Below are 9,289 nucleotides of genomic sequence, written 5' to 3'. Positions count from 1 at the left end.
TACTGAGTTTACTCTTTTGAAACCTAGTTTATATAAATCTGAAATTAATCACTGGAACTACTTGACTGTATTACCCAATTATAAAGATGAGATTTCAAAGCAGTAAAAGCTTTCTGAAAAAAGCAAATTGTGTAGCTGCTCTATGTCTGTTCCTGTGGAAGAGCACAAAATTATGGAAATAATATATGCACTTAAACTATAACAATAAACACTTTAGAATTTTATGCTCTGTTTGGATTTATGCTGCTTCTAAATAAACACTATTAGTTATCTTGTAAGATTTCATTAATGTTGTGGGTTCTAGAATTGAGCAAGATAAAATTTTTGTAAGATACGCTTTTTTTTTTGTCTCAATTAAAAGCCTTATTTTTGTATTCTTTCGTTTCCTGAAGTGTACTTTCAGCCACTAAAGTGGACATGGTCAGCTTTTTCACTATTTTTTATGAGTTCATTTGAAAACCAGCTTACCACAGTGAGAAGACATCTAATTTCATATTCATAGCAGCATGAAATGCTTTGATCTGTGACCATATGAACGAATGTGATCTGACTGAACTCCTGCAGTTAGCATCTTCGAAGGCCATTACTTTGGATTTTTTTTTTTTTTTTTTTTTGGCATGTCTTAGTGATGACACTTGAGTTGCTTTTGAAATTTCCAGTCATAAATTTCTAGTATACAGAAAGATCTGAGCACACTTAAACTCAGAAAAGGACAGCATTGACTTCGGATATATTGATATATTTTAGGCAAATATTGTTACATTTAACTGCTTAGTAGCTCTAAACTGAAAAGCTTTCGGAGAAGGTGAAGGTGGGAGTAGGGAATACAGGGAAGCAGTTGCAGAATGTGCCAAACTGCCTGTAAATTGATGTGAGTCGCTAAGAGGAGTTCCTGGGCTCACAAAGCAGCAGAGATACCACATGTCCAAGTGCTACTTGGAGACACAGAAAATGCAGAAAGTCAAAAGGGGGAGTTAAGAGAAAACCAGGAAGTTGTTAGATTAGAAATTGCAACATAGGTTACTGCAGTTAACAAATTGAATTCCATTCTTTAAACACTTGAATTACTCTTTAGCTTCAGAACCATTGGTACCCCTATTATATGCCTCTGTTACTGATTTTGCATTCATAATTAAGTGTCATCAATATTTCCACAGCACCAAGGCAATACACTCAAAAACTTTTTAATTGAAGTGGTTACAATTGTGAGTTACAGGTCCTTATGCTTGGCTTGGTTGGTGGATGTGATAGATGTTTAAGTATAATTTTTACATAATTGCATACAGGAAGTCTTTAGCCAGGTCTCACCCAGACTTGGTGCTGTGATTGTTGAATTATACTGGTATCAGAGTCACCAGTATCTATTTTTTTAATTTCTATTTTATTGTTAGAGCTGCAGGTTGTCTTGGGTCTGCACATGCTGCATTTGTCCATCATTACATAGTTTCCTGGGACAGGAAATAAAGTGATGTAAAAAAACAAGGGGGTATGCCACCTCTCTTGGGTATTAAGGACAAATTGATTCTGCAGACTGACTTTTTCTGACAATAAAGGGCTGAAATGTCATGAAATACTGTTGGTATTTTACAGAATCCACATTACAATCTGTTAGGACTAGGCATCTCACATTTTTAAGTAGGATTTGTTTTTCCCTACATTTCTCCCAGCAGTACTTTGGTCCCATGCAGCCTTTTCTTTACATTTCATTATCTACCATTTTAAGTTGCCATTAAGCCACTTTTCTTTAAGCAAGAGTTAACCTGTTTTACAGGAAATTTATTCACTTAAAGCTTTGTAGGTATGTTACAGTCTCTGCTTCTGGCTATTGCTATAACTGGATAATAATTTTCAATTTAAATACTACTTCTGTTGGGGGATAAGGTGCAGCTCTGGGATTCAATTATGGGCCTATTGTAATGCATAAATCAGAGAAGGTACATGAATTCACTCAGACTATGTGGATCCCTGCGGCACTCCCAAGCCTGCAGCCACCCTCAGTAATGCCAATACCAAATGAGGATGACTACAGAAATGTGGAAACAAAGTTACCAAGCAAATGGCAGCTTGTACTTGAGTACTCCTAAGCCTGTAAAACTTGATTCCAAGTGAAGAAATTCCACCAGGAATATTCAGTAGCTTTTCTACAACATTGATCCTGCAAAGTCAATTTTAATATCTTCCCACTACAGCCACTAGTTAAATCACAGAATCACGGGACAGCCCAGGTTGGAAGGGACTTTTGAGAAATCATCTGGTCCAACCTTTTGTGGGAAAGCGATCTTTGGTGAGATTATCTAGCAGTAAGCAATCTGTCCAATCACATTTTGAAAACCTTTGATGATGGGCACTCTACCACATCCTTACATGACAGTGTTTTCCTTGAAACACTTTAAGGTGGATGCACAGGAGAGTAGATGACTACAATTATGATTTCTGATCAGGAAACATTTTGTGACTGACTGATGGTATGAAGTAAGTGTCGTACACTTTATCACTTTGAAAATATCTTCATAATAAATGTATCCTCCTATAGCAGACCACCCAGAGCAGCAGCAAGCATTGCTTGCTCTGTGCTGTTCTGGAATTTGCCATTTTAGAGCAAGGACAAGTGTTTGCTAATCCAGGTGAGATTCAAGAAGTGAAGACTGGATTAACTGAAATGTGGAAGAACCAGCCTGACCCATGATGAGGAAAGGAGAATACCACCAGTATGGAAACAGCTGCCTGTTTGCAAGCTACTTGGCTGGACCTGCTGAGTCACCTGTGAAGCCTTGCATAACTTGTTTGCACCTCTCACATCTGGTGGCTGCTTTTTGTGTCTTTGTTCAAACAAGCATAAAGCAGAATTAAATACTGCAATGTGATCACTATCTAAATTGGTATTTGAGGTTCAGATCCACACCATTAGCAAGAATGACAGTGGTTTAAAAAAAACAGAATGCATCCTGCAATTAGAGGAAACATCAGTAGAAAGCAGTAAGAAGTCTTCTGGTGCTCCTTTGTTAATACCCTTTAGTATCTTCACTAACTGTTTTTGTAAGTTCTTTGCAGCTGCGGCCCTAGATGATAGAAGAACATCATAAAAAATTGTGTGACTGTGCTCTTATGTTTCTTTGTAAAGGGCTCTTACTGTGCTGGCTTATGCAGAGTTTAGCCCAATACTTGCAAAGCAATGACTTCTGTTATCCTACTCTGTTTGTCACTACTACTTGTTTTCCTGGTATTTCATTATTTCACTTGTTGACTTCCTAAGTCCTGAAATCATTCCACTGTCAAAAGCTGCTACTATCAAATGCTCCCCTGAAGCAGCAGCACTTTCAGTCTGCCTTAAACTGTCAAATGCCCTGGTTATGGTGCTCCCAACAGGTGTGCATCATCTCATCCCATTAAGTGTCTCATCCGAATGTAATTTAAAATGAAAAAGTGAAAGGAGCTAATTTGTGATGCATTGGGATGAGAAGCATGAGTTTTACCTCTGGATTCTGGAAATTCTGTCTTATGGTACGTGCCATAAGGAAGCAAAGACATGGGTGTCAGGATCTGACATTGCACTTGGTGGTGTCTACTTGAGGAGCTCTGTAGTGGATTTAGCTTATGCAAAGCTACACCAGAAAAAAAAAAAAAGCATCCACCGTCAACCAAACTGTAAAAAGTGCCCAAAGCCCTTAACGCAAGACAAAAAGGAAGTGTAACGTAATTTATTGTTCTTTAGAGTTTGAAGTTAAATGAACAAAAATATTCTCACATTGTTTGCCTGCAGATTGGAGTAATACACCACTTACATTCAAATAGGTTTGGTTTGGAGTAGATTAACAAATGTTTTGATTTGGCTCAGAACTCACTTGAAATAAGAATGTAGTCTAGATGTTAAACTTACATGCCATACCTTTTTCTTTCCTATCTGTAATGAAGGTAGTTTTTTATAATATATTTTGGGGTTTTCCCCAGTGGCAAAAACAATGGATTCATATGTATCAATCTGTGCCCATGTCATGGAGTCTGCAAGTCCAAAAATAACTCCTGCACGTATGCCATTTTGGGATTTTTGTCCCTTGTTCTTTGCAATTGTAGTCATTAAAGGTCTTCTACAATTATTAAATATCCTCTTGAGGTTTTTTCCTGCCGTTATTTGAAGAAAGCAGGTTGGGTTTAATTCCAGTTTCCTCTATCTCTTTCTCTGTTTTACCACCCCAGCTCCTGGACTGGAGTCTGCAGCTCCCCTCTGATCCTGACTGTAAGACAAACCACAGAACAATGACTCTTTTCATAGCAGCAAATACAAAGTCAGTGTCTACTGTTCTGTGTATGACACAGGACTGATCTGTTTTGTACAATTATTTTTCTTTGCTAGTGCAAATAGTCATATAAAACTGCTATTTGATGTCCTCTGGAACCTATAATGTCTTCCTTGCCATCCAGGCTTAGGGAAAAGTGAAATGTAAACCCACAAAAACTGGCAACTAGGGCTGAAAGTTGCAGAAGTCTGAGCTCCACTTTTACATTAAGGATTCTGAGGAGTGCTAAGGTATCCTCATATATATGAGAGTTTACCTTTAGGTTAGAATTTACCTTTAGATTAGGAGTCTTAGTTGAAGGCTCTACATTTTAGTGACATGTGGTTCTTATTTGGGCCATTAATAATTCTGACTGTCTTTTTTCAGCAGTGAATATGATGAATACAATATCAAAAAAATAAATTATTTAGAATTATTATTAGATATGAGAGCTGTCAATCTCCTGTGAAGTGGGCCTGGGGACTCCCTGAGATACAATCTGTATCTGGCCAAACTCATGCGACCAGGCTACCCAACACCCCTCATGCAAAGCTGCCAGAAAATAAGGAATTATTTGCTTCACTTGGTAATTGGTCATGGTTTTAAAAACTTGTATTTCAGTTTGAATCTGAATGTGTCTAGCTTTAGATTCCTGCTATTAGTTCTTTCCTTGTGCCTGTTCCTGCTTCAGCACTGATGAGCTGACCAAAGTGAGCCCTTTCGCGCTCTCTGCCCTATTTTTAAACTGCGTGCCAAATTCCAGTACAAGTTTTATCAATGCCATGCATTGAGACACAAAACTTCTTCATTATTTCCTTTCATATCCAGGAATATCTTCTGCCCTTTTGCTGCAGTCATATACTTAGATACCTGCTAGGTTTTGACACTCTAATTTGTTACATTGACTAAGAGGTAACGCTTTGGTATTCCTTGTAATGTTTCTTCTTTTCATTTTCAGATGACAGCTTTTTATACGGTTTTTGCTGGATATCCCATTCTTGTCACTGTTTATCACACCAACAGTGCCATATCGCTTCAAGTTTGATTAGCATTGATTTTATATTTACTTTACAGGCCATTTAGGAAACCCAAACGACCCTAAAGGAAACATCCGTTTTCAAAGAAAACTGTCACACCAATAATTACTCTGAACTGCTCATGCAGGTCTTGATGTAATGAATTTATCCTTCATTGCATCAAAAAGTAATTTTTTTCTGATTGATAGCATGTGGTTACTAAGTCAAGCTCCTGAAAAAATTAGTACTGCTATGGCCTTATATTTGAACAGCCAGACTGTAATGTCATCTTAGGGTTCTCTGATGAGACCTATTTTTCCATTAGATTTTGTTGACTGGCACACATAACATTTAAATGCTTCATTTAATTATTAGTCTGTCATTAGTTTTTTTTGTGTCACTATCTGCTCCTCCCCACAGCTGAAGGTGTGACTGCCATGGTGAAGATGGGTGTATCAGGGCTTGTGTATGTACAGAAGGCTGTGCAAGCCTGTGTGCAACAGGCAATTACTGTTGCCAAACAGTAGGTCTGTGGACAGGCTGGTTGCTGTCACACAGATGGTGATTTGGGTGAAGATGCAGAGGTGATTAAGTAAGCTTTCCATCATTCAAAACAGGCCCGTTTTGCTCACAGCACCTCATTTCTATCCTCTCCTCACTGCTTAGCTGAAGCTCAGTAACACTGAATCTGGTAGGTTTTAGGATATCCCTGAGGAATCGTTTTGGCACCCATGCTTCCTTTCTACGTTCCCATTCCTTTATAGAAGCTTTTGGAAAATCTACTGGCTTATCAGCCAGTAAATGAAAACTTCTCTTTTACTATTACAGCCGTGGCCCACAGTCAGCACGCTGCAAGATCTCGCCAGGGATCTGCTTGCACGTCTCTCTCACCCACAGCAGTCTGAGGAAGCCAACTGTGCCACTGATGTCCCATCTCCTACTCTACCACACAGCAGCAAGTTATTGTGGTGCAAAATTCCATTCTTTATACATCCCATGAAGTGAATACAGCCCTGTGGGTCTGTTCTTGAACCTCCCTGCTTCTGTGTTTGAAAACATTGGCACGACTGTTTAAACAAGGTTTGCCAATTACTGGTATTAATCTAGGTAGTTTATGATTGTATGGGTCCCATTTTTACTTCTTAAATTTTAACCAGTTCTGCTTCCCTCTGGAATTTCCCTGGTCAGCCAGCATGTTTAAAATGAACATTTCTGTGCCCTTTTTTTTTTTTTTTTAATGTTTTCATTCTTAATACTGTTATAGAATACATGTTATAGAATAAACAGACTTATGCAGAAGGGAAGCTTTGTCTTTTGTAACTCTGATATATTATAAGCCATTGGTTTACCCTCTCTTAGAGGGTTAGGGCCTCTCATTTGGAGTTGGAGCATTGCCTTTGCTCCTGAAAGTGGAAACACCAATAGCAAGGGGTCAGTGAATGGTAGAGCAGCACGCTTGCTGTTCTCAGCATGCATCCAGGATGCTGCTTGTCCAGAGAGGGATCTGTCACGATTGCATGGGGATGATGTTCAGCATTGCTGTACATCCACGTGGGTGTATGAAAACCGTAACACAAAGTGGCAAAGAATTCTGAGCTGCTTATCCTGAGAGGGAATGACATTTGCAGACAATTCTGCTTCAACATGGAGAATTGAGCTTCTAGAAAATAATACTCCTTTTCTTTACAAGAAAAAATAACATTGTTCCTTGTTGACATTGTTTCTTAGGAAGAAAACAGATTCTATATTTTACTTATTTCTATAAATCAGAAAATAATTTCATGCTGCACAAAGCCTTCAAGGACATTATTGAACCTGTCAAGTACATCCCTGTGGGTACATGGAGTCTCTCAGCAGTGTGTGAGTGGGTAAAACACATTAAGAAAAGTCCCTCCAGGTCAAGATTCTTTACCAATTATTTGTTTCTTTTCTTTCTCTTTTTCTTCTTCTTTTTCTTCTTCCTTTCCTTTCCTTTCCTTTCCTTTCCTTTCCTTTCCTTTCCTTTCCTTTCCTTTCCTTTCCTTTCCTTTCCTTTCCTTTCCTTTCCTTTCCTTTCCTTTCCTTTCCTTTCCTTTCCTTTCCTTTCCTTTCCTTTCCTTTCCTTTCCTTTCCTTTCCTTTCCTTTCCTTTCCTTTCCCACATGCTTTGCTCTTCACCTTTATTCTTTGTCTTCTGAACCTGAATCTTTCTTTTTAACAATATAATTTACTTAATTTTAGGTGTGTTTTTGTTGTTATTTTTGGGTTGGGGTTTTTTCTCTGTTCTGATTTCTTGCTTTTTTTTGGACATTTTGTACTAATGTGGACATTGATCTTATACAACTGTACATTATTTGGCTGAGATTTTGTAATATGATTATCTTCCAAGCAAATCAAATAATTTCAGAACATTTTTCTGCAAGTATATCAAATTATGCTCAGAAACATTCTCCAAAGGAAAAAATGGAGGAAAAGACTGACATTATCTGCAAATCAACTGCTACGTCTATAATATCAAGACATAATTGTCCCAGAAATTACGTGTATGTTGTCTACAGCTTGGGAGGTGCTGTTTATGCTGTTGTAGGTTTGACCAACTAAAGTATCTCTGCTGACAGCTACTGCATCCACTTGAGTTCACAGTGGCATTAACACATTTAGTATTTTCGCAAGATCTAATAATGCAAGCTGAAAGAACAACATTATTTTCACTTTTAGAGATGACACCACCCGTGAAACAAAACACTTGAGTAGTCTTACCAGAGATGATCAAAGGTCATGGCAATGGATACAGTAATATAATTTTATTTGGTTTAATAACATACAGAGTACTGTAGTATCTTCATGAAATATATCTTGAAAGGCATTTCTCATGCAGATGTAATTAGCAACACATAACACAGGTCTGCACAAGTGTTTTTAGGAAACTGTGTAAAAAGGGGAAGCAAAATAAATTGAAGGGAAAAGAGCCATTCTCTTCTCAAATTCTCTGAAACAAAATAAACACTTCCCAAATGAAATTAGCACCATTAAAATAACAGATAGTTAAACCTACAGATTTTACAAAGTCATTTATGAGATGACACTGAAAAGTGACACTTCAGGTAGCTCTGAAAGAATTTTCTGTTCTCAGCCAGATTGGCTTTTTATTTAATACAGGTGACTAAAGCTTTGGAAAGTATGGGACTTCTCATACAACAAAATCAGTAATCACAGGTTCCATATCAGAGAGGAAGATAGAAATGATGGAACACTGTAGTTACTTGTAGAAGTCTAATGGGAAATGTATTTAACTCTGCACCACAGGAGAGGATTCTTTGAGAAACAGCCAACCAGAACTGCACTTCAGTCAGTGCTTTGGTGTGCTCTCTGCTAGAAAAACAGTGCTCACAGTAGTGCTGTCAGGTGCATTCAGCACATGGACTTCATACCAGGTGTCACTCGTACAGCCCTTTCCAAAGCTTCAGTTCTCTTCCTCACTTGAAGATAGCCTCTATTTCCACTACAGTGTTTGCTGTAGTAACACATTTAGGATTGATGAAAAATCACCCATGCAGAAAGCACGCTTTTAACAAATCAGATATATCAGTATATGGATCCTTTCCAGGCAAAGAAGGACTGAAAAGCACAAGTCAGGCACATTCTTCAGTGCAATCCTGAGTATTTATAAAGGATGTACATAGAACCTGTTTTTGTTGAAAACAGTAAAAAGCTGTAAAAACAGGAAGGTTTTTGAAGACAGTCCTCCACACAGCCGTGTGTCTCAGCAGATACATTTGGCAGCAGTTACCCAGGAAAGCCTTAACCTATTTGCAAGCAGCTTGTGCTCATGAGCACTGATTTCCATTGTCTCTGGCAACCTTAACCCGAACTCCATTTCACCCACTTCTTCTATTCAGCCGGAAAGAATAATTAACATGCCGGTCAGTTTTATTGCCTGTCCACACAAGATATGACTGACAGAAGCCAGCATTACTTTCCAGCAAGACAGTATTTTTATAGCAACTTGCTGAAAGCACTT

This window comes from Poecile atricapillus, chromosome W (assembly GCF_030490865.1).
Source record: "Poecile atricapillus isolate bPoeAtr1 chromosome W, bPoeAtr1.hap1, whole genome shotgun sequence".
Taxonomy (NCBI): Eukaryota; Metazoa; Chordata; class Aves; order Passeriformes; family Paridae; genus Poecile; species Poecile atricapillus.
The sequence above is the reverse complement of the archived record's forward strand: the minus strand, read 5'-3'. Positions refer to the sequence as shown.